General features: G+C 39.3%; 2 protein-coding genes across 4 annotated transcripts in view; one reads left to right on the top strand and one right to left on the bottom strand.

Moving 5' to 3' along the window:
• Positions 1 to 27027, top strand: part of ST3GAL6 (ST3 beta-galactoside alpha-2,3-sialyltransferase 6) — a 167180-nt gene that overhangs the window by 59065 nt on the left and 81088 nt on the right. The window lies entirely within an intron of this gene.
• COL8A1 (collagen type VIII alpha 1 chain) overlaps positions 1 to 27027 on the bottom strand; it is an 84993-nt gene that overhangs the window by 12583 nt on the left and 45383 nt on the right. For 2 of the 3 annotated variants that reach the window (XM_050976300.1, XM_050976305.1), the window contains one exon: positions 18317 to 18431. The gene's annotated coding sequence lies outside the window, so the exon portion shown is untranslated. Of the gene's footprint in view, positions 1 to 18316; positions 18915 to 27027 lie in introns of those variants that run through there. The other variant, XM_050976312.1, reaches the window with a different exon arrangement.

Below are 27027 nucleotides of genomic sequence, written 5' to 3'. Positions count from 1 at the left end.
ATGGAGACACTTAAATGACTGCCACTCAATCCCCCATTCAGCCAAGGGCAGTGACCGGTGCACAAAGCCAGACCCAGTAATGTGGAACACACAAAGTGATCAAAGTGAAGAGCCACCTCCCCACTTATCGGCACGGAATCGTGCTGCTGGCACAGAGCCTCAGCCTGGCGGCCAATGTGTCCAAGCACAGCTGTTTGTTCAATGTGGGAACTGTGCTGAGGGCTCCTTCTTGGCAGGGCTGCTGCTACCAAGCCCTGCAGAAGGAGCTTCCCACAGGCCACAGCCACTGACAGTGTCCAAGGTATTCTCCTTATCAGATTCAACGGGTTTGCCATGCACAACACACTGGAAAGGAGGCTGGTTCTCGTGGAAGTGCTTGTATAGTCAACCAACCATTTCGTGAGGGTGTTGTTGGTTTGGGTTTTGTTTTGGTGAGAACGCTTCACATCTACTGCCAGTCCACTAACCCCAAAATAATTCAAAGACAAATAACTGTTGATGCACTTCAGACTGAAGTGTGTGGTCAGTAGATTGAACCTTGAGGTGTTGATAATGAACTATAGTGATTACTGGTTCCATCGCAGGATGAATAGGGAACTGCAGGCTTGCTTTGGAAACCTCCCTTCTCATCTGTCACTCATAATTCTTGGCCTTGCTCTGCCCTGGGGTAGGTTATGCTGGCTTCCTGCAGTAGAAGTCTCCCAAATTTTCATTACACAATGTTTGTGTGTTAGTATGGTACAATAGTTTGCAGAGTGCATCACAACATTTTACTGTTTTAATCTAAAGTGGTGCCTCTAGCGGTGCTGCTATGAATTATATTCACAGGTAGAAGTGTAAAGAGTTTCCGTTTCACTACCTCTTGGGTTAGCCAGCTACAGTTTTGAGAACAAGCCACAGGCTAGCAATTGCTTCTAAATGACAAGTGAATAATCCACTGTTAAACTTATTAGTGAGTGAAATGCTCCATCTCATCAGATGTGTGGGAGTAGACAGAAGTGAGGGAAGAAGACTGTCTCTTTCTGCGACAATTAACAAACTCAGGTATATCCTCAATCTTTGGCTAAATATGCATAAGTGCCAGAATGCTATTCTGAAGGATATCTACCAGTTTTACTGGTTAGAGAACTCTTAGTTTTTAATTTCATTAATTGAATTACTGTACTAAAAGCAAAAAAAGATTTTGTCAGCTTTGTGAAGGTGCACTGAGTCTTAAATCTATCTATATATATTTTATTCTGATATGGCATGGTTTAGGATTTTATGTCTTGTGTCTGAAGGATTGCTTGGAGAAGGAGCATTCTGTGAATTAGTAGATCTCAACACCTTTAGGAAAACTTAGATGTGCATGCAGAAATTCCCTTCATTGACACCTGCAAGACACAAAGAGGTGCTGAAGTGTGTCTTTTTCTTGTACACTTCCCAAAAGATGGCAGTGGAAAGAAAAATCCTGGTTATAGAAGTGTTCTTGATCATGAGAGGGACTGGTTGTTGCAAGTGTTGCAGGGAAGATAATCTGTCTTCTTATTAGTGTAAGTGTTATGTAAAGCAGTACAGGGGTCTGCAGTTAATATTTCTGTAGGCTGGACTTCTCAGCCTGAGGTGCACTTGCTGCCAAACGTAAGGACACAAGGGAAAAGTGGCCAGAAGCTGCTCTTGGGCTTCTCTTGATCCCGACGCTGTAGCAAGTACTGTTTTAGTCACTAGTGCCACTTGAGGTCTGACCTGCCCTGCATGGCCTGTGAGCCACTCACAACACCCTGTGTGGTGTGACATCCTGCCATGCCATGGGCACTGTCACCGTGCCTTTATTTTGGGGATGCAAAGGCTGCTCTGTCATAGGTGGACAGAACACAGCCACAGCTTTGGAAAGGAAGGTGTCAGGGGTCTGTCTCAGCTAATGTCTGGTGTGGCCACTGGTCTGCTGTGGGATAGTTTGGGAGGTGAGGGCTCCTGCCAGCTCTAGGGCGCCTGGAGCAGACAGGAGGGATGGCTTTTCGGAAAGGGGTAAGTTTTAGCTTGTTTATTATCAGGATGAAGCAGGACCCTCTATAAGGTGTAGAACTTTCTAGCTCTTTTTAGCACTGTATGCATACCGATTAAATTTAAATGCTTTACAGTGATCCACTACAGGAAGCCTTTAACCCCTATCAAGGAATCAAGACCATTAAATCTCATTAAGAAAGAGAGCCTAATTCTGTGTGCACAGGTTTTTCAGTTGTAGTCTTTTGGTTATAAATAAATTTTATTTCTTGTGCCCCTTTGTAGTAATCATACTTCAGCCTTTGCAATCCGAGCAGTGGTTACTTTAACAGTCCAGCAAGTTCTTGCTCTACAAAGCAAGAGATCTGTGTGGGACTCCCGAGGTACTTGGTCTGATCTTAATTTGAAATAATTTATTGTTCTCTGTGACTCCTGTTGCAATCCTGTGACAACAGGAGTCACAGGATTGCAACAGGAACAACAATATACATTGCCTTCTTGCCAGAAAATTTGCTTGATTGCCTCTGTCTGAAACTGGCACAGCATTTCTGTTCCTTTTCTCACTTTGATGATGTACAAAATGTGTCTTCTTGGCTCTTTCCCTCATGCTGTTTCATGACCTTTCTTTAAAAATAAAAGCAAGAGGCTTTGGAGACTTTATTTTGGAGACAAATCATTACCATTTTACAATATTTCCGTTCACTCTGCTTTGATGAGCCTGTCAAGAAAAAGAGCAGCTCCTATCTGCCTTATTTTTTTTTGCTGTGCTCTACCTCTGCCACTTCCTAGAAACCCAAAGTCCCAGTCCAAGGGAGATATGAAAACAGTAACAAAAGTCTGTAAAATATTTTTCTTGAAAAAACTTCCTCTCAGATGATTTTTTTGGGATGGTTATTTGCCACTAAAAAATTTCCTGCCCTTTGCATGCTTTTCCTACCTTTGCTCAAACAGTGGAAGAAATAATCTTGCCTTAGAAGGTTAAACATACTAGACTACTCCAGCAGGAGTGAAATCAGAAGCATGCTTTAAAATTATTTAGCAGTAATTATTTTCCTATTTTATTGTCTAATATTGCAAGTATCATTATATTTGTTAGGATGTGCTAATCATGACCTGACACTCCATTCACAAAATTCAAGCAGGTCTTAGCTCACAAACATATTTCCTAAATGGATAAATTATTTTACTTATATGCTACTTTTCTTGATAAAGACTAAGATGACAATAACTACAACCAAACACTCACTTCATGAAAGACCATCTGTGTTCTGGGTCCCACCTCTGGGCAGACATGAAGATAGAAGTTGCTAGATGGTGACAGTGGATCTACCAATGTAGGTCCCTTCATCATCTGGCACTTGCGTAAAAAACATGGCTGAAAATCACTGAAAACTCCTCTACACTAATGTCATGGCTGAATTGCACACACACATCCCTGAGTCATGTAGGAACAGATCTGTTTCTAAACACCTTCTGTCTTTTCCTCTTGTGTAGCAGGTAAGAAATGCATCTTACTCAAGTCTCCTTCAGCACAAAAGCACACATCAGTGGAGGGGCAGAGAGACAAAGCTTGAAGTCGCTGTTATTTGTTAGCAAGTGTTAACATTTACAGGCCTCCACAGGTACCACCCACTTCCCATTCTGCGAGTGCAGAAATAAGGGTAGCAGGACACAACCAAAAAAATTTTCAGCCTGAGTTGTGAAATACTCCATGTAGGTTTGATTCAGGAAATACTTACAGCAAGAGTTTACCATGCCCCTCAAAAGCACAGCAAAGGAAAAAAAAACTTCTGAAGCACACACACACACAAAGACCCTCCCCATTACACTCACACACACTTATCTTGGATCCATGAAAATATACAGTCATTTGAACTCCAAAAATGTCAGTGGATGGAATTAATTTCCTATATGCAATCCAATGTACTATGGTTTAAAGGACTTGAAATTACCACATCTGTCACCTTGGAACAACCCAAATGAGGCCAAAGGAGAGCAAAGTCAAGCCCTGAGGAGCAAATACTATCAGTCACTCACTTAAATCTCTCAACTCTGCTCAAGAAGAACAATCTGAAATGTTCAGTGCAGCCATTTGGACCCATGATGACTGAGACTAGCAAATGCACAGATTGGAAAGATGGTCAGTGCTCAGCTCTGGGGATTAATAGTTATAAAATATCTGCACTGGGAGCCGGCACTTGCATTTCATCTGTGCTGCAGCCAGGATGAAGGAATAGACTGACAAAGGTGCAGCTACCAAGCTGCTCAACTGGGTCAAGGGTGAACACCAGCCTATCTTCAGCTTCCTGCAGCACTACAAGGTAGAGCTGGGATTGGAAGCACGGGACAATGTAGGATTGGTGGGGGAAATCAAAGCGCTTCAGTCCACAACTGAAATCCAAGCCCCTTACCAGGGCCTGAGAAGCTGATGCCTGAGCTGTTAGACCACTGAAATCCTCCTCAAAGGCACGTTGGTCCCAGTGCACAAGCCTTTCTTAGTGCTGGGTGCAGAGTTAAGGCTTCGTTTACCTGTGGACACTTCCCAGGTTTTCAGACAAAGTCTATCATTGGTTTCCCTCCTCCCTGTGGTTTTTTGGGTCTGCTGCGACCTGTGCCAAATCTACCGGCTGATGCCGGTAGCCTGCTGGCTCAGGCATGCCCAAGAGGGAGGGGCATGCAAACCTCAGAAGCGCCTTTTGCTAAAGGAAGAATTAGACCAATGTTCCTTAGCCCAAGTAAGACTGTGCTTGAGCTGCTGATGGTTGCTTAGAGTTTGAAAGAAAAATTTGGCACCTGCTTTCTAAAGAAGATTGTGAGCTGTGAGCTGTGAGCGGAGGGACTTGTGCCTGTGTACTTCATTCACCACAAAGCACTTAAAACCCAGAAGAAAGCTAGGACTTAGGATGCAATCTTCAGCCTTTGCTATTTTGCTGGCTTAGGCAACTCCCCAAACAGTAGCTTTTGTGAATCCCCCTCCAAGGCACTTTACTTCACTTACACACATGCATGGAGTGCCAGCATCTAATTCAGGCATGTGAACTCCATTATGGAGCCAGATGCAAACATCCCCTCATGGATTAGGATCTGAAAGGTTCTATATCCTGTACTGTCAAACAGCTAAGGCCTTCGTTCCCTGCCCTGTCCTCCTTTGTTTAAAACCTAGATGTTTTAAAAGCAGTTAAGTATTTGTAAAAATTATTCTTGTATCTGTGCGAAGGCGTAGTTTAAGGCATGTGCTAGATTTTCCCAGGATGATGCAGTTAGATCAACAATGACTAATTCCACAAAAGCAATGCACTTAAATTATGTCATATCCTTCCCTCTAAACTCTGTCCACCAGATTCTCATTGCTGAACATCAGAACCAAAAGGTTTATGGCTCCCTACAGGACTGTGGCTCAACCAAATTCAAAAATAAATCCACTAGGCTGGTATTTCTCTAGCCAGCAAAATGGAGTTGTGTTTCATACAGCAGAATGGCTATCAGCAGTGCTTAAAAATATTTTCATTTGTGTGTTTTGTTTGACTCTGAGATGGGGCACCTACATTAATTCCAAGTTAATTTTCCATTTAGTCTAGAAACATGCTCAGATTTTCAAATGTTAGCAGAAATCATGTGTTCTTGACAGAAATATTTCTGATCTGCTTTGTGGTAACTATGCTAATGAAAGAGATATTCTGGAGTACATAATTACAGCCCACAGGATCGGAGTGAGAGGGTTTTTTCTTTGGTTTGAACTATATTGCCTGAAAATTGTCACAAATTTCTCAATAAATTAAATGGGAAGGCTGATTAGATCCTGCAGGAATGAGCTCCTTAGAGGAATGTACTCATAGTTTGTATTAGTAAAGTCACCCAAAGGCTGGTGTTTCCAAAGGTGTGTTTGCAGCTTTGTGAGACATTTGGACAAGTGCCAGCACTGGATATAGGGTGCAGTTTGGGCTGTGTTTAGAGCAGGAGCACTTTGCTGCTGAAACAACACTAAATGACAAGGTACTTGTAGCTAAAAAGCAGCCAAAGCAGCAGCTCTGAGCAAGGTGCTGGGAGAGTGCTGGGACAGCCCAAGCACTCACACCTGAGCATCTGCACACAAATGAAACAATCAGTGAGAATTCAAATTAAAAAATCAAGACCCCAAATCAGCTTTGCTGGTATTTCTGCATCTATATGGGTAGCTTGTGCTGTCATAACTGTTTCACACTGAGGGAAAAAGCACAGCAGTTTCATGGCAGGCAAAGGAAGAAACACCTGGAGGAGAGCTGGAATGGAGGGGAATGTGTGAGGAAATTAACTGAGATACCAGAGATTTAACAGCTCTCTGCTTGGAACCAGGAGGTAATCCAATTTCTTCCATTAACACTGATTTAAGCTTTAATAATAAATCAGCAGTGATTGTACTGGTTAAAAATCTAAAAGATTTTATAGTCCCTGGGAGTGTGTAGCATCCATGTTTGCAGAATGTACAAACTGCTGCCATATGACAATGTCATTGCCTTTACATGGATTCATTTTGAATAGTATCTATAGAAATAAATTATCACCCTCCTTTTTAACCTAAAAGGCACTACCAGTAATCAAAATAACTAAGAAATTGCAAAAAACCCTCAACTTCATATATTTAATTTTTTTTCAGTTTTGGGGTTTTTGCTTATTTAGCTTCTAGACTGTATTATCTCTTAATATGTGTACAAATCTCATAAATCACCTTTGAGAACTGCTGCTAAATTCTACTCCTGCTTCTTGTCTTCCTGAATTCCTTCTTACTTCTCTCTCTTCTCTCTATGACTAATAGCTATATCTTGTTTTATCCATTTGTTTTATCCTATCTTATGCTTAATATTTATTTCCCAAATTAGTCTCTTTAACAGTGGTCTATTGAAAATTAAATACTTTTTTTGGGTACTATAATAAAGATTACATGCTGTTACGTCTTTGGCTTGGAATGAAGTTCTCATCTTGATTAAATGTGACACCTCAAATGAGCTTGTGTTCAGAGGACTAAGCCATGACAAGTTATCCAGAGGAAGGGGAGAGATTTGTGTTTTCCCGCACTTGCAGTCATCAGTGTTTTGTGACCATACAACACTGCTGTGGCATTCATAGCCCAGTGATAACTGTTATGGAAGAGAAGACAAACCTACTTATTTTTCATTTATAAACGCAAAATTATTAACACAATATTGTTGAAGAATTTCCTGGCTAGTTTTCCCTTGTCTGCCTCAGGCAAAAAATGATTGCTCAAGTTTAGTACTTTATGAAACCTCCTGACTATGAAGGTCTAGTAATTCTCCTTGGGAGGATCTGTGACGCAGATAAAATGCAGAAATCTGAACGGGCGTGATGGAAAACTACGTGCAGTAGAGACTTTAACTTCGAGAAAGTTGTATCACACTGGTTCCTGTGCATTGATTATACTGGTGAATATCTATTTTGTAAAGTAAAAAGTATATATTTCCTAGAGTTCAGTAATTTGGGCCACTACGTGATCTGGAATAGATTTTTCTCAAGTAATTCTATTAATTACTTCCATGTAACAATTAGCAACATTAGAAGCTTGTGAAACTCAGGAGCTGCAGTACTGGTCACTTGTGCAGACAGGCAGTTTAGCATATGTAGATAACCCCATTAATTTCAAGGAGAACTGTAACCTGTATAAAACTTTATAGTTGTTAAATATTTTAAAATTAATTTTAACTTATACATACCCAGACAGTTAACCATGCAGTAGACTGTAGCCTGTTTTTCCTAATCAAGCAAAACTACAATAAGTATTTTGCTCAATTAAGAACTGAATAATTTGGCTGACTTTTACTCAATTCTTGGCAGTAGATAAAAAAATTAGTCTTTCCAGCAGTAAGTGCCAGTGCAAAATATTTTGGCAAGGAAGAAACGTCAGTTTAGATCTATGAAATTACCATTTTCAGGCAGTAAAATTAGAATCACTCTGGTTTGTATTAACTTAAAAATACCCAAACCCTGGCCAGCTATTTTGCGGCTAAATAAACAGGTATCCACTACAGGCCCAGATTCTGTTCTCAGTTATAGAAGCATTTTGACTGCAGTGGAGGTAACTTCCATTTATAAGGAGAAAAACCAATATCACTGAGTCCCAACTTCTGCATGCACCTAATTTATTGATATTGCTATTCTGCTGTAGAAATTATCAGAGTGGTTAATGTATCTGGTTTGAAGTGGACAACAGTGATTGTTACTGAGTCTATTTTACTGCAACTTACCTTGCTAGTTATGACATTTAATGGGATGCCCCAGATGAGCAGCTTCACTAGCCTAGCCCCTCTGAGCTAAAAGAAAATTTTCCAAAGAGGGAAGAGTTGGAAGACAGGTGGGAGTGTTGCTTGCCTTTTATTATGTTCTTTTAAGGAAATGTTTTTCTTATAATTCTTATCATCTATTCAAAACTATCCCAAAGTCTTCCTGGAAATTGGGCTGGAAATATAATGAGAACAGACATTATTTCATATATCTGATTTTTTTTTTCAACTGGCGACAAAGATCCCATTTAATTAAATGAATGCAGATTTTGGATGTCTCTGTTCATGTACAGACCTACAGGCAGTAGGAGAATGAGGAAAGAACCTGTAATGTAAACCTTTCACATTAAAAATACATGTGTTCAGACTTGAATATTGTTTTACAAGGAACTCCTAAGAAAACATGCATGTGCATCCCATTGCCTGCAGAAGTTTTCTTTAAACACTCATGAAATCAACAATCATACTCCAAAGATTTCTTGGTTTAGCTGGAAGTAGGGCTATAAATGTTCTACTCATATCCTTCATCATGGTTTAGCTGATGCCACCAGCAAACCCACTTCATACCTGTGGAAAAGGCTATGTCTCATTGGCCTGCTTGGAGCTCTGCAGGCCAAGTGTCACTGCTGCAATCAATCTGCTACATTATCTGTGTGCTGAAGCTTCTCTTCCCACTGTGATGAAGAAATCATTGAGTTGCAGAATTCCACCAGTTACATGTGAAGCTCATTGAATTTTATTCTCTAACAAAATCATTATTTTGTAAATTGGGGACAAAAAAGTTTAAAAGTTAATGGATACATATGGGTTTGGTACTAAAACCCATTTAATTACATCATTATTTAACCAAATAACATGACATGGACAAGTTAGATGTTAGCCTTTTTTATAATTTCACCAAAGTGATCATGCATATTTGTGTGCTGGCTACACAACAGCGTTTGATCTTTGACCAAGCACAGAAAGTTTGTGCAAGAAAAAGCACAGGAGCATCCAGGGCTTCCAAATATGTTAAACTCATTACTAAGATGCTTTGAACTTTCTCATAGTTCAGCCTTGTCCACTCTTGGTGATGATGCCTCACTGACTGAAAATAATAATCCTAAATTGAATTGTCTTGTGAAGAAATGCAACAGCGTAATTGTCATTTTAACATAGATGCTTCTCAAAAAAATCCCGATTTGAATTTTACCACATTTTAAAATACATTTCTATGACCTTGTTGATCTGTGTGCTGCCAAAGGGTGCACATTGTAAATGAGTTGAAATGTTAGTGTGCAGATAAGCCAGTGCTTTTTATTGCAGATGCAACACAGCCTTCCAGAGTTGTTATCTGTGAATGTGGGGCTGGTACTCTGATTCAGAATGGTGAAACAGACACATAAATGTTTACTATTCTCATCAGATATTCTTTCCTTCTACAGTGCTGGAGGGAAATGGGTTAGAAAATGATAATTGTGAAATACTGTTCCCATCTCCTAGGAGAACATGCTGCCTCAAGAAAACTAAGGAATTAATGGCTTACACTTTTCCCGAATGAATTTGCACTAAGTGTGGCAGTAAGCTCTTTTATGCACTGTATTGTTTCCCACAGTTTACAGTCCCTGCAGGTGATTGTTTACAGGTGTCTCTGAACCTCTGACTTCCAATAAAGCCACACAGAGACCACAAGTCAGTCTTGATGAGCAGACACATTTCTTCAGTTTCTCTTCAAGGCTGTGAGATGCAAAAGAGTTGTTTCCTGAAAGACATTTGTCAAGAACATCTTACTGTAAGGAAACTTTACAATAACTCTACACTTTTGTGTAGAGAGAGGAGTAAAGTTTAGGCCCTGATGTTCATCTCTGAGTAGTGTAATTTAAAAGAATCCTCCACTGCATCAATGGCAGTGTCCATGTGTAAAATTGGGATATCATGGCTGAACAGAACCAGTGCTTCATGTTTGTAGCTCATTTATCTCCTGACAAATAGGAAGGCCGCCCTGGTTACTGCCAACTTTCCAATACCGTATACACTGAGACACTGCAGCAGTCCTGGGGAGTAGGAGGTGAAGAGAGTAAAGAAGCACTGACCAAAAATCACACTGACCTTCTGCTGATTAGTACATTAAGAGAGAGAAAACAGTGTAGTGTGGTCTGGAATAGTTTTTTGTTTTAATCATGTAAGTCCTTGTCATGCCATAAAAAGCTTGGTTTGCTGAAGGAAGACAAGACAATGCAAGGCATGATTTGGGTAAAATGCATAGGGAGGCCATGTCTGGGGCATGCACTGGCCTCCTACCACAGGCTGTTTCCAGTGCTCTGGCTGGGTGGGGAAGGAGTGCTGCAGTCCTTGTGTCTTCACCTATGCTGTTTCTGGCTCCTCCACCTCCACCCTCTCCCAGCTTGGCAAAGCAGGCCAGCCTGGTGCTGGTCCCAGAGGATTAACCCTTTGCTCTAGGGAGAAGGACTCCTACCACCATCAGTGGCCCCACCTTCAAGCTCAGCAGCTCAGCCTGCGACCTGCTTTTGGAGGTGACCTGTTAAGACTTGAGGACTAGGTAGTGCTAATGAGCAAAAAGAGAGCTGAAATGGGTGATAGAAATGAGCCTCTGAAAGCACTGGGAAGGCTGGTACTTGCACTGTTCTGTAAAGGCAAAAGTGTTAGTCCTAAGGAAAGGATACTATTTCTACAGCTATAAACCAAGACATTTTCCTCTATAGCACCAAAGCTGCACTCTGGGATTCATCTTGGCTTAATGCAAACACTGCACAATGCAGTTCAGGGATGATCAGCCCTTATGAGCAATTGCTGCTTTGTAAACTTTGGGGTTTTTTAGACTCCCTACTGCAGTGTTTAGTTGACAGAACGGGTTTGGCATTTAAAACCCATCTTGTATAATTTTTCTAACTCCAGATACAGTCACCATAACTAATTTGTGGCAATAACAAAGGAGAATTAGATGTCTTTGTAAACTTATCTGTAACCAAGATAAAAATGGGGTTTTAAAAATATTTAGAAAGTATATTTATAAAATATAAATACAGTGTGCTTTTTTCAAGCACACTGAATGCCAAATGGTGTAGCATCTGAAGATCAAATGTTTCTTATAGATGCTACAGCCAGTTCAAATGTCTGTTGGAGCAATTTTTGATAAAGATGGAAACTGCATTGGGTTTTCATGGGCACTCCTCAGGAGCAGGCACGTCTCGGTACTGAAGTTGCCCTGCAGGTGGCGTGAGCCATCCGCTCAGCACAGACAAAGGTCTAACGCTCTTGTCTTTAAAAGAAGAAAAGCAAAGTAATAAAAACATGCTCACATAACTGTCCTTTATATAGGTGCTGTGGGCCGTGTTGGCTGATGCACAGTGTTGTGATAAATGAAAGATTTTTTTCTGGTAAAGGTAAAATCGTATTTTAAGACACAGTGTTTTCCTGTGCCTTTGAACGAGGAGAGTCTGCCTTTCTTTCAGGTACTTTGATCGCTACAGAGAGCTCATTACAAGCACTGTATTCCTTGTATTGGTGAAGGCAAATATATAAACTACGCATTAAGAAATACTTTTCCTTTTAGTCGTTTCTGCCTTCCCGTCTTTTAGATTGTGTTTAACTTTTTAGACTCTCTCTCATTTGTCAAAAGGCTTTGTTTTCTAGCTATCATGGAAATATATCATGTTGGAATGTGCTTTGCTCTGATCACAGCAAAATCTGCAGATTTTTCTGCTGGTGAGTAGAAAATGGTAAGCATTAGCCCTTTGATCTTAAGCATTCTAGATTTAGGAGAAAAAGAGAACAAAGTTTGATTGTGTCTGCAGTTCCTATGCATTATAACTTCCATTTAGGGGCCATATCCATTCCTGGCTGAGTTTAATCACAGTGGGAAATGGTGTTTGTATTACACATCTGGCCATGGTAGGAGGAGGAAACACCTATATTCAGGTGTCTTTTCTGTTCCATTCAGCACTACTGAGTCTCAGAGAAAAATTGTCCATATCTAGGTAAAAAGTGAGAGGGGAGAGGAAATAAAAAGGAGAGGGAAGTCAAAGGAGGACTGTCTGGCAAGACCTTAAATCTTCAGCTTTCACAACCACTGTTACTCGTGTGGGTAATGAAACTCCTGAGCTAGGTACAAAGGACATCAGGTTTTAGGTACCGTAAAGAAATTCATATCTCAAGGTATAAAAATAATTGTCTCAAGAAGGATATGAAAGAATAAGTTGCTGGAATGAATATTCTGCCCGAGCCTGAAGGTGTGCAAAGTATGTCAGCATCTGAGATTGGAAATAGATCCCTCATGACATTGTCAAGTATGCCTGTGGGAGGAACAGGGAAAATCCCACCAGGCAAGTTCAGCACCTGTAGACTCAAAGTGGGCTTGGGTGTTTGGCACTCACAGTGTGCACAAAAATCTCCTCATATCTCCTCTTACCCTCTGTCCTATTTTTACTGTTTAATCCCAATCACACTCCTAAGATATCTTTGAATATTCTGAGTCCAGGAGAGATGCATCCAAAGACAAGATTAATACAGAAATTTGTTTTTTTTTTTTCATTGCCACAGCATTTCCATTTTCCACATTCATTTTCCTGAATACAGCAAGTACTGATTTCACAAAAAGCAGTGGTTGCAGTCATATCTGAGATACATAGTAATATAACTCTTCTTCAGATTTCTGAGGTTACATACCTCCAGGAAAACAATTTCTACTTGGTATATATTTAATTGAGTTTGGGAAATAAAAATGTCATTGTCAGTGTTTTCGAGGCCAGAGCTAAAACTTTCCTAGAAGAGATGTTAATAATATCCAGAAGAGGGAATGAACTCACTGCAGTCAAAAATGATAATATAACAATAAAAAGTCAGACTCCTCCAAGACTCATTTGGTTCAACTGCAGATTGCAGGAGATTTCTCATGTAAGTCTTTGATGTATTTTATGTGTACAATGGTTGGGAAAAAACAAACATATCTTGTTGAGAGTTAACATATTATATAACTCTTCCTCATCATGCTAATTTTTTAGCAGAAAAACTGCAGACCACTGGGCTTACCTGAGCTGGGTAAACCTTTTAGCTTACCAAACGTCACATCAAAAGTTGGGACTGAGTACGTGTTAAAGCTTTGTTAGGATGGTGTGTCCTAAAGTACTTGTAGAATGCCAAAGACAGAACTTTGTGTATTCCTTCAGGCTGAGCAGGAAAGCCAAGTATACAGAATTGGAAGCTGTCTATCAGGGCTTTTTTATTTGCTTGATATTAAGCAGACAGCAGAGACAAAATATCAAAAATGCTTCAAATCCTTATGACCTTTCACTGCAAACTGTGAACTTCATCTGCTAAACTCAAATTTCTATTTACACTGTCAGGAGAGGCTAAAGCTGTTGCCTTTTCTTTGTCTTTTCAGTTTGTCATTTATAAAGGGATAGCGTCACAAACACTGCACAGGAGGGGGGACCTAAGCACATACCAGACTTTTTACACATTCAAAATACTTAGTCTCCATTCTGTGGATTGCTTAAAAATGGCTGTAATGCAAGCATAGTAGCATGAAATAGGCTGTTTGCACCCAAAGCAGAAAATATTCTATAGAAAGTCTTAGCTTTGCCATCAGCTGGCGTAGCTCACATTCCCAAGTTGTGTCGCAAATCCTTGCTTCTGCACAGCTGACTCCATTTACATCATCTTCCATTAACACAGGAACACACAGGTGACTGCTGACTAAATGGTCCAAAATATATTGAGCAAAGAACTGCATAACCTTCTTAAATGAAATATCCCGGATTTCAGCCTTTTCTTCAACATTCATCCAACCTTGTAAATGAGGAGCTAGACTGTTACACAGAATAAGTGCAGAGATTTCAGGTGTATAAAGTAGAAATTGTGAGAGTGAGTAGAGGGAGTAGAAAACTGAGGGTGACTGAACACTGGCATCGGTTGTCAGGGAGGTTGTGGAGTCTCATTGTGGGAAATAATTCAAAAGTTTTCTGGACATGGTCTGGACTGGGCAACCAGTCTAGGTGTCCCTGCCTGAGCAAGGGGATTGGACAAGGTGACTTCCAGAGGTGTCTTTAGACATCAACCACTTTTGTTCCTATGGAAGACTACTGTGACCTGTAATATTCGTTGCTATTTGCATAACTTTGCCAATTAAAACAGGACAGGCTAATCAGTTATTTAAATAAACCAGACAGCTACATAAAATTCCTTTGAAACTAAATATAAGGTTGAATTATATAACAAATGTTTTAGCTGAACTCTTAGTATTAGATGGGCAATTATTCTGACTGTATTTCAAATTTCATTTCACACTGTGGTAGCATTCATTGAATTTTACAAGGCAAAGGCATTAATAGAGTCTGAACTCTTTATGGTCTAGAAAACTGTCTTAAAATGAGCTATTTCCTTAGAGACTTCTGCATAGAAAATACATTGGTGTTTCCAAAAGAAACTTAGTTCACAAGGAATCATTTCATTGGTACATTATGTTAGTGAGGCTTTTGAAAGAAGACTTCACTTAGCGTTACTTTTCTCTGAATGTGAAAACTATGGAAAATGTGTGGAAAACATTGGCAAAGTAAGGATGGCAGTTGTATGCTCTATATGTGACTGTTAATGAGCTAGATGTTTATAAACCATATGCTTTAGCATATAAACAGGAGGATTTATGCATAATGCAAAACCCATAAGAACATTTATTGTTTGGTATAACTGTTTCCCAAATCAGAGTGGCACATTGTTTCAGTCTTCCACAAACTTCCTGTTACCAGAATAAAAATCTGCTGCCTACTGCCTTCAAGTTCTTTTCATGTGAGTTGGTCTAGGGCATAGGGGGGCTTGGAAGCAGAGAATTTAGTGAGCAGCAGCTTCTCTGCTCTGTACAGGCTGGGATCATAAACTTGTCATCATGGTTACTAACAGCAAGCAGGAGGTTTCTGTACAACGCCCCCAATTCTAATAATTCATGGAGGCAAGTTCATCCTGTTCTTTTTATGTGTTCTTCTGTACTGGAGCTTTTTGTGTCAATTATCACTACTAAAGCCCTAAACAAGCCCCTTTTCTTCAAAACACAGACCAAAGCAACCACTAGATTTATTCACAATAATGCTTGGATTAGTCAAAGAAACCACATTCACCAATAGGAGAAGTAAATTTCTAAGCTATTGAATAATACTGCTATGTTTGAAAAAGATTTTTCTTTTGTAATTCTCCTTTAATTTCCTCCCATCCAAAGCTGCTGTGAGGAGTCTGAAGCTAGGTTTTAATGAGTGAGTGAAGGAGTCCAACAACTGACTCCTTTTTAAAATAAATTGTCCTGGAAATGTAAGGTAACATTTCCATAAATACTTGAGTAATTTGAGGTTTAGGTTCCACTAAGATCTTCCAGTATTTCCAGCTCCCCAAGTCAGACAGGGAAAAGGCAGACCAGTAAACTAACCCCTACTATCAGATAAGCAGGGACTGAATGGAGATACATAAAGCATGAGAAAATGAGGAGGAAACTGTGGACAGAGGAGAAGGCTATGTTCAAGAGGTTTATACACTGAGAGGCCTAAAAGGCAGTTCAACAGTAAAAGGGATTGACAAAAAATATCAGACTGTATAAACTGAAACATTACTTTCAGTCGCTTAGGTTTGCTTTGGATTTTGAGGTACGACCTCAGTAAATCCACATAAAATTGTTTAACGTATCACTTGACTCAGTGCCTCTGAATTCAGAACAGGTTTTTTTTTTTAATTTTTGCTTCCTGATCAGATTAGAAAGTGTCTGAAGTCAAGCTGTGCATTCTGGTAATGTTTCTGAATAGTTTTTGCTTTCTTTGTTTCAATTGTTGTTTTTCAATTTTAAAGTATTATAAAAATACCACTTTTGGGTGGGTAGTGACTACCACGACATTGTGTAGAAAACCAAAGCAATTTGAAGCGAGCTAGACATTCTAAGTACATTTTTAAAATACCTTATTACTTAAATAAAATAAATCCCTTAGTCTAGCAATTACTTTCAGATGTTTTATTGTTTATTTTTAAAGAAATGTCATGTCAACCATTTAGAACTGACAAGAACTATTTTGATACCTTCATGAGTTTTCTCTAACATCTACTCCCCTCCTTATGTTGGGAACTACTCATCTTCATTGTCTCTTGTATTTATCCTAATTTTGCTGTATTTTATTTTATTATTGGAGGAAAAAGTTCACAGAGCTGTTTGTGGCAAGATTCAGTTACAGGAAACCCAACAGCTAAGCCCCAGTTTCAGCTGAGACAATTAGACTGTTGATTTTGGTAGCAGCTCAGGGCTTCTATTTGACCCAAATGCCTTTCAGGTCTATCTGCCAGTTGATGCTCAAGTCTGAAAATTTTCTGTATTCTTGCTACAGATAGAGGGCTTTGTTTCCTTTTCCTTAGAGGTATATTTCTATCCAGATCTGAATGTTATGCTGGAATTCTTCTCCATTCACTGGAACAGATTAGAAGAAAAAAAGGAAATAACAATATTTTCCAGAACTTTCAATCTCTTTTTGTTTTCCCCTTAATTCTCTGTTCCCTGATATCTGTGAATTGTTGAGGATGGTTTTTTTTTTTCTCAAAGTAATTTTGCCACTCATGAAAAGTAGTGGGTGCTAATTTGTAATGCTTAGCTTAACTGTTGCTTTTTTCTGTCTAGCTGCTATATTTAATAGCTTATATTACTGTTTCACCTGTGTAATAAAGGACTCTAAAACACTGAAAACTCAATACTTTTAAAAAGTGATATATATTATGTAACACCAGAAGATATTTATTGAAAGGTTTGAAGAAATTACTAATGAACTGAACAGAGTTGTTATACAGTCTTTTCATCAACTGCTACAGAAACTTTACAGCTGAATTATCAGAGTCCACTGACATTATTGGATGGGTATTTTCTTAAGTGGATGGGCATTAAAACTTTATGGATGCTCTTGGAGAATGTAAACAGCTCTTGGAGAGGTGTTTTAGTCTCTGTTTGTGGGCTAGAGTCTTGAGCATTTTTTTTTCCTCTTTTTGTTCCTTCTTTTTTCTCTTGTTAGACTTTTCTAGCCCCTGATGTAGGGTAGGTCACAGCTACTGATGCTGGGTAAACACAATTACCAGGGACAGCTCCAGCCATGGAGTGGCCAGATACCGTAAAATCCTATCACTGCACCAGTCCACCCCACTGGGTTCATAGTTCAGAGCTCCCCAGGGGGTTTCCATGTTTGTGTGACCCTGTTGGTTTTTCATCTCAGACAAATCACGTGTGACTTCTCTGCAAGTGAGAAACGGTACTGAATGTGGCAGTCATCCTCCTTAAAAGATGTCTGGAAAGTCAGAGGGATTTCCATGATGAATTCTTACCATATGGATTCTTTCAATTCATTAGCTTTCTAGAAACCAAAACAGTGCAGGACACTACTGCAATGCAACTTGTTAAGCAATAATGCGTTTTTTCTTCCAAAAGTCACACGTGATAACAAACAATACTCAAGGGCATAAGATGACTGTGGACAGTATGAGCTAATGTCTCGTTGTCAGAAAGTTTTCCATTAAGGCTTGGAATGATGCTTAACATATTCTTCCCATTAGTGAGCTAAATTAAACATCGTATTAAGTATGGATTTCTCAATGAATGTTACTGCTGTTTATTTTAGCATGTACATACATCTGGAAGTGGACACATCTACATAGGCATTTTGGGGAACAAAAGCACATCAACAGCATGTGATGTGCTTTTGTTTTATCCACTCTAGTTCCAGGATAAAACCAATCTTCTTTACAGGAACACAAATATGCCAAATGCCATATATGTTCTCTCCTATCAAAAAATGGAGAATGACTGAAAGGGTAGATTTCTTTATCTATGATAAAAAGTGTTGCTGAGGATGATCACCAAAATTTATGTACCCTATAATTTTCCAGTCAAAATTCAAAAGCTTTGGTATATAGCAAACACTTGAAGAACTTACTAAATCCTGTGTAGATAATGGCTTTAAGACAACTTCAGTTTTAAGCCATTGTGCTTTGTTTTTGGCATTACATAGAACTCTCTTAGGATTGCAAAGCTTACGTTACAAAAGCTAACTACTTACATTGAGGTTTTGGGACAGGGCAGAAGACAGACAGGTTGGCTGCTTTTCACTCTAAGAGACGCAGATTTCCTGATTGTGTTAGGCCCGGTGTTACTTTGCTGATTTTAGGTTGGTCCTAGGGGGAAAAGAAAGCTATTAAGAAATGTGTGAGCATAATATCCTTTTTTTAGCTCCCCAGAAACATTAAGAACCATTAGTCAAAATTTTCAAACATAGTGGCTTAACCTAGTCTTTTAATTCCCTATTCCCGCTTCTTATTCAAGGTCTACTGTTCAGAAGTATGAAAACCTGGCAAATCATTCACTCTGAGTAGCCTTTTTAGTTATTTAGTGATTGTGAAAACTGATGTAGAAGTTTGAATATGGACCAAAAATCCTAGTGTTCGGTGGTTTTTTTTTGTCAATCCTTTAATAATTATGCTGTAAATCAAATTATGGGTTTGGATTTCAAAAGTGCCTTGAGCCTTGTTTCCACCCTTCTACAGAGACACTGCATAACTGTTTCAGATTACAAGGTATAAAATTATCAGTCTGAAATACAGATGAAAAAAATTTACCTAATCTTATATTTCCCCATGTGTGTCATGCCCATGAAAATGTACATATAAACCCTTTCATGCAATGCGTTAATAAAATCTTTAGTTCCCAAGAGGCGTTGTGCTTGGAAACTACCAAAGTCCCAAGCATTGCTGCACTCATAATGTGAGGATACTAACAAGGGGAGCCACAGACAATGCTAGTGTTCTATACAAAATAAAATCTGCTTTTCTGTTTTATATTCTGATTATTCTCACACGGCTGCTACCAAGTCCTATGTGCTTTGCCTGACACAAATCCCATTGACATGACTGGGAAGAATCTCTGTGATTTTCTGGGTTCAGCTGCCATCAAGCTGTTTAGGGTTCAGTTGTGAATGGACAATTCTGGATGAATGTGCAGCTGGAATGAGCACATCCTTGAGTGCTGTGCTGGATCAGAGCTGGGGAGGGCCCTGCACCTCTATGCATAGCCCCTTCCCTCAGCTGCTCACCATGCACTGCTCAGCATCTGTCCCACAGGGAGCCATGGGCAATCCAGCTCATGGAAAATCAGGGTGATCGCTCTTCATGTACTGATTTGCTTTGTGGTTGAAAATTGAGGTATTTGGCCTAGAGCTTCCTTGCCTATGTTTTTGCTCTCCACAGCCAGTGGTTTCCCACCAATCAGAGTAACTCCAAGGAGCCAAACACACCCAAAGGTATCTCTCCATTTACTTTAAGCATTTTGTCAGGCAGGGGAAAATGCAAATTCAAGAACACTAACTCCTGACCTCTTCAAGGCTGTGCTGCAGCAGTGCTCTGTACCCCAGCACCCAGTGGACCCCAGGCAGCTCTGCCCTGGGTGGCCTGGCCACCAAGAGACCATGCAAACTTTAAGAGGCAGGAAACATTTGAAAAGGAAAGAGTACTGAGTTCCCAAGGAAACCTGCCTGACTGTTTTATCTCAGATTTATTCAAGTCTGTTTGAAATGTGCCCACTACCCTGTTTCATCTGAATGCCACAGCAGGGCTATTGTAAGGTCTCTCAAATCTAACAAAAGAACTAGTGTAATTATTCTCAGAACAATGCATTTTAACAAAACAGACTTGAATTTTCTAGAGCCATGAGTTTTCTGCCAGAAGGGAGATCTCCAGACATTAGCCCCAGTACCTCCATAGTACATTGATTTCCACCCAGCCCCTGATTTTCTGACTGCTGGCTGGAATCTGTTTCTCCCTTCAGTTGATTTCAGCTGCCCACCTAGTCACAGCACAGGCTCTGAGAGCTGCTGCATCATAGAAGTCAGGTAGGCACCTTCCTCTCAAAGCCCAAACCCCTTTCAGATAGAAACTGGCTGCTTTTCAGGCCTTTTGTCTTAGACTATGGATTAGATTAATCATGACAAAGTTTTCTGGTCTCTAGTGTAAAATTTATTTTAAAAAAATCTCTTGATTAATCATGACAAAGTTTTCTGGTCTCTAGTGTAAAATTTATTTTAAAAAAATCTCTTTAATGATAGCAGGCTAGGTTTTCTGGCAATACCAATCTGGTCTCCAATTGACCCTTACTTTTACAGATAATCTGTGTTGATTTTCTCCTGACTCCGCCCCTCTCTTGCAAGCAGATTCCTGATGAGTTTGGAGTGCAGTTTAGGAGATATGTGATCACCTGGGGAACCAATAGGAGATGATGCCTGAGTAGCTTGGATTATTTGTAATTTATTTCATCCAGTTCATTGGAGCTGTACAAGGAAATGTGTATTTGCCACCTTTCTGGAACGACTCCAAAGCCTGAAGATTAATCATTGGCAGCAGAAACTGCCAATGTGTTATGCAGAACTTTTGTTGTCATTTGCTTCCTAGTTTTCTGAAGAGTAGGTTCTTGTTTATCCTGCCAAACAGGCCTTCTGCTTCAAAGGATGAGGCAGTAATTCAGAACACATCTACACCCTATCAGAACTTTTAGAGACACCTCTGTGCTCTGCAGTTCAGCTTGGGATACAAACTTCTCTGCAACTTGCAGGTATTTAAGGTTGGGGCTTTGGCTCAGCTTCTTGAGTGAATGAGGGAAAGTCACCAAGTCAGAAGTAGCTTTGTACACTTAGCAAAATGGAAACCTGCCAGACTGAAGGGGATGGCAGCTCCTTTGCCTGTGACTGAGGAGAGAGGGATTAGGCATTTCAGCCAAACAGCTCATTCTTCCCTCCTCTTTGTACCATCCATGTTGGGGTTACTACCTTTGTGGGATTAGGGAAAGGGTAAAGAAGTGCCAGTGCATAGCAGTGGGCCCCAGTACAGCAGCAGCAGTCATATCTGTCCTTTTATCTGCAGTAGGATTTCTCTGCCTTTCTGCCCTGGTCCTGGCCTAGTTCCCACCCTTCCAAAACAGGACTGAGCCCTCCTTGACAATCAGTAAAGAACAGAAAAATGTATATATGGTGATGTTGGAAACAATGGAAGTAAAGGGAAGGTCTCTGGGTGTCTTCCCTCCAAGGAGGAAAGAATTGAAGGAAAAGAAGGGGTCACAAGGAGGAGAAGCAGCTTCATGAGCAGAAAAAATGCCCTGTCTTCTTTAAACTTCCTCACACAGAGGCCACTCAATCCCCAACTTTCACTCTCACATCTTTCACCATCCCACACCACCTCTGCTACCCCTGCCTGCCTTGTCTGCTCCAAGGATGCCCTCAGCTGGGAGTTTGGTTTTGCTACACAGTGTAACAAATAAAAAGATAAATTCCAGTTCCAGTAGATCACTCAATAGGCTCCCACAGATTCTTAGGAGAGCTCCTGGCTGCTTTGAGATGCTTTATTTTACATTAATTTTTTTTTCCCCCCAGCTCTTTGTGTTCTGAGACCAATCACTTGATGTGCATTCCTCTGCTTCACTACTTTCAGAACTGATAACCTGTAATGGTGAGAGGTGGCATTCACAATCTCTGAACAGAGAGAGACATAATTCTCTCTCTCAGGTTTTTTCCTGGAGAAGCACAGAGTTTAAAACAATTCTCATCTCATTTGCTGCTCCTGTGTTTTTGCCCATGTGGAATGTATTCTGGAGATTGTTTACCCGGGGTGACCAGTTGGATCCATGTGTGTGGGTTGGGACTCTCGGGCAGAGAGTCACGAGTTTTTCAGTTAGGAGAGAAGTTGGAAGTTAGAAGTACGTACGATGTAGTATATTATATATCTCTTTAATATAGTATAATGTAATATAATATAGTTTTAATAAAGCGAGCATTCAGCATCCCAAAGCCATTTAGTCAGATCTCAATCATTTTCCTTCGTCGGGGGCACCGTGAGATAATTTCTTTTAACTTGAAAAAATTAAATCTTGAAAGATTTCCTACTGATACAATTGCTGTCTTCCCTATGTTGTTTCAGTCACGTGCAGATCCTGATATATAGATTAGGACTACTGGGAGAAATCCCAAGTACAAGCCATGAAGGGAGCAACTTGAAGCAACAAGTCTTTCTTTGCTATGGAGAAAATAAATCCTGAGAAAGAAGGGAGGAAGGGAATATGAGAGAGAGGAGAATGAGAGAAATCATTCCTAAGAGAACATTTAAGCATTGAATTTCCTGACTGATAGTGTTTTATTTCATTGCTCTGCTTTTAAGAATAATTTTGTGCAAAATTGTATCTGAAAAGAGAGGAGAGAACTTATTTTCTGTGTACTAATCTTCAGTTAGTACGATTAGTACAATTCTGTGTACTAAACTTCAAAGGTAGTGAGGTGGCTTGCAGTCTTGTCTCCTTTCCACTCTGCTACTTACAGGTGTTAATTGTGGAAAACAACATTTTCTGTTTGTAATTCAAATGCAGAAAGACAAAAGCAGAAAGGTAGAAAATCACAAAATCACTGTATTCTCTCTCTTAGCACAGAAACAGCATGATCCCTAGTTAATTTAAGTAGTCACAGAAATAAAACTTCTATTTTAAGCAGGCATTTAAGTCCTGCTGATTCAGTATTAAGCCCAAGTGCAAATGACTTTCGTGGAATGAAGCTTGCACTGAACTGGATCCACTTAGTAAAATATTTCAGTCTGCTATTTGAGGGAGGAAAGAAGAATCTGGTCAAGTGTTGGAAATGCCTCTGTAGCAAAATCACTTCTGTACTGATTGATTGTTCTGTTTTCTAGGGAATTTTTAAGGGTTTTTTTGTGAGAAAGTACTACTGTGAGATAGAAGGTTGCTCTGGAGAAAAGTTATGGGAGTATATACACATAATTGCCTTTTTTGAAAGTAGCATGCATACTACATAGGATTTTCTTAACTGTACCAGAAAACATTAATACTCTGGAACTGATATTTACAATTTTGAATTCCAGCTTTCCAAGTATAATTAGTGTCCTTGCAAATGTTTTGGTATCAAAGTTTGGACTCGCTTTGGGTAAGACAGTCCATAAACTCAGGGTTTTGTTCTCATTTATTACTTCCTTTTACAGGAAGTTCCAGAGATGACAGCTGTAATATTTAATACTAAGAAATAGCAAATTGAAATAGCATGTTTTAAAGTATTTATTAATTATAATATATACAAGTTGCTTTCATTTATAATTCACTTTTCTCCTGACATTGTTTTCTTTTTTGCCTAAAGTACCTGTGATTCATATCTTCCATTATAAAAAAACCCCACAAATAATTTTACATAACTACAGCATTTGTCTAATCACACACAAAATAGAAGGTAGAGGATATGAAAATTACTTATGACAGATGAGTCACATTAATATTTTGTTCTAAGCCACAAGAAGAATGAGACTGAAGGGGTGGGAAGCAGAACAGATCAAAACCCTTAGTGCTTTATGATTCAAAACCACAACTAGCTATTGAGGTGCAAAATGTTCTTTTTTAAATAAAGTGTGAGAAAGACACAGAGTTTTGTACTGCAAATGCTGGCAGCACATAATGTTGCAATTATTTTCAATATTTTGAGATGCTTGAATCATAACCAAAAATTTGAGCAACTGAGGTAAAAGAATTTTTATGCTCCTTCACAGACACACGCAAAAAAAAAAGAAAAAAAAAAAAAAAAAGAAAAATTGAGTTTATTGCAGTTGCATCAGAAATGGTGTGCCAAGTTTCTATCAGAAAGAGAGTAACAACAGAAGGACGGAATGTCATGGCATCCTCTTGCCTATTTTTTTTCCATTGTAGTAAATTCAGAATCATTGAGATAGTACTCCTGTTAGCTTTATGGGATTTCTGTGCTGCTTAAAAAATCTCGTGTTTTATGTCTTTGAAAAGAATAATTCTGACTGCCTTTTAAAGGGAATTTACTGTTTCAGTATATGTGGCTAACTTAGTCTGTGTATGTTTAGAGCACAGTAATTAGGATCAGTCACACTGGGTACACTCTCAAGTATGTTACCACTCACTATTGGACTTAAAAAGAAACATTTCTCACTCCATCTGATGTGATCAGATAATACCATCTATAATCTGATTGACTGTTGGGTGAACAAGGTATTCTGTTTTCTAGGCTCGGAGTATTATCTTTTTTATTCTGTCTTCTTGATCCAGTATCCAACAAAGAACTCAAGTCAGTAAGATAGTAAACTTCCTTCATGAGCTTGTCAGCAGCCTCAGCTCTTGGGAAAAGATGTGCTTTTTGTGGTGCGTGATGGAGGCAGGCAGACTCCTTGAGGGAGGTCTGTGCACTATCAGAGTTTCCAGCTTCCCTAGCTGCACCATAGCAGCTTCAATATGGACCTGAGAGACACTTCAGCCTGCCAGGCTCCACTCCAGCAAACAGTGGGGAAGGATCTAAGCATCCACGTGGAAACCTGTATTTTGCCATTTAGGATAACTTCAGTGCAGTTGTATGTGTGCTGTTAAGTCCACCAGTTACTCTTTAGGACTGAAGTGGAGCCATGTTTCTCATCATGAAAGTGAATTAGGTAGATAAGTATTAGCTCTGCTTAACACCACTTCTTTGTTTTTCTGGTTTATGAGCAGGGGCCCTGTTCCTACCCAACCCCACCAAAATCTGTCTTTTCCTCAGATGATAACAAAAGTAGCTGTTCAGTGCATTCCATGCTGGACTGGGCTGCATTTACACCACTTCTTCATGCTGTGTAGGACACACTGAACATGGAAAGTGAACAGGCACTTTATGGACAAATGGTGAAAATTTAAGAACTAAATGTGTAGCCTTGACCAGACAATTCCTGAGGACTTTATTCAGAGAAATATGTGTCTGAATAATTAGGAACCAGCACAATGCTTTCAGTATCTAGCCATAAAGGTGTTCTCTTAAGCTAATAAAATAAAGTTCTCCTTTTTCTCCAGTTTTAATTTGCCTCATCGTGCCCAAGGAATTTTTCTGTCTTAGTTTATGCAGTACTTTGGACTTATTCTGTAGGTATAAAACACATTTTCTATAATCCATCAAACATCAGTAACTTGATTTTTCATGACTGGGCTATCAGAGGCTACTGGGGTGTGATTGCAACTTGTTTGCAAATAGGTATAGTTGATGTTATTTTGTTTAGTCCATGAAAATGCAATAATTTAGTATTTGCTTGCTAGGCAATGTGTGAGATCCATGCCTGGAGGTAAACACAAGCACATGGGGTAATGGTACTCCATTTCTTACTGGAACTATCATAAGATGTGTTTCTTGTTAATAGTGGCTTATAACTGTGATAAGATTTTCAGGTGTTTCAGTGAAAGTAATTCCTCCAAAACCACCTCCCCAGAAAAAGTTTGTTGGAGCACACTGAACTGCAATTGAGTAGGCCTCCGAGGGCCAAGAAGATTAAAAGGAAATATTATTGGTCCAGAAAGAAATTTTGCCAGGCCTTCAGGACAGAGTTTTGTATCTCTGCATGTTTATCTGTGGTATGTTTCTACACCATGAACTTGGACAGAAATTCAAATTTATGATGAAATCTAAACTTCTGTTAGGACTACTAACTTTTGTGTTGAAATTTTTCCTGATTGTAACTAACACATAGAAGGATTTGCTAGTGCAGCCAAGACTAGCTGTTTCTGGGAGAGGTACTTGTAAAAGCACACAGTAGGTATAAAGGGCATGGTGTAATTTAGTCGGGTTATTTGTGTGTGCCTCTTAAAAAAAAAAACAGAAAAGAAGGGAAAAAGAAAATTAATGTAAACTTTCCAGTTCCTTACTGCTGCCAATCTCAACAAACCAATTCTTTATCCATTCTGGAATTTTTATCAGCTTAGTCTCATATTATAAGGAAAAATGAAGTGAAATGCACATTTTTTATACACTCTAATAAAAAGTTAGAACCCATAATTTGCTAATATATCATGCAATGACCAGTTTATGCTGGTCATTGCATGCTCTGTTTATCACAGGTATAGGTAGTGTTCCTTACCCTGACTGGCACCGGGCAATTCTTGCAGCTTTGTTGATTTGTTTGGCAAAACTCCATGACCCACATCACATCCATTTATGTAATTTCTCTCTAAAAGTTAGGGAGAGCCATAAGGACTATGCTAACTTCTGTAGTGTGTATTTGAAAGAAGTGATCTAAATTCCATAAATGTAATCCAGATGAAACATATCAGGGCAGAGAACAACTTTGACTGTCATCTGCACACTATATATGTGCAGAAACAAGCAAACAAACAAAAGTAAATTCTGTCTTTCATTGATGATACCCAGGTAACTGAATATAGATCACTCCATACGTTTGATTTGTTGCAAATGGAAAAAGCCTAAAGGAGATGAAATTGCCAAACAGTTACTACATTGTCATTATAGAATCTTACATCATAAAGAAAAGGCAAAACTTTTCCGTTTAAGTCTCCAGTGCACTAAGTTGATGAAGTAATTAAGCAGGCGTCTCATTTATTTTTGAGAGTGTCAGACGCTGAGCTGTGTACATGATTAGATTCTTTGCTGAACAAGGGCTCTTATTAAAGTGGTGGAAATGCCCCCATATTTAGCAGGGATCAAAATACCAATAACAGGAAAGTATGGCTGGTTTTCTTTTTCACCATACTTTTCCTCTTAAATAAAATCAAAGTAATAAAACATACTCAAATGGACGTGTTTTATACTCAGGTTGGGAGTAGGAAATCAAAAGGAACATGGTGTAATACTATTTCTCAAAAAGGAGAAATGTTATATTTGTACATTTCATCACAGAAGAAAATGCTTTCAGGTTTACCAAGGAAAAAGTGGAGAATATGTTCAAAATGCTCCACTTGGAAGTAAAA

The sequence above is a fragment of the Serinus canaria genome, chromosome 1 (genome assembly GCF_022539315.1).
Source record: "Serinus canaria isolate serCan28SL12 chromosome 1, serCan2020, whole genome shotgun sequence".
In the NCBI taxonomy this organism is placed as follows: domain Eukaryota; kingdom Metazoa; phylum Chordata; class Aves; order Passeriformes; family Fringillidae; genus Serinus; species Serinus canaria.
This window is presented reverse-complemented; position numbering and strand designations above follow the sequence as displayed.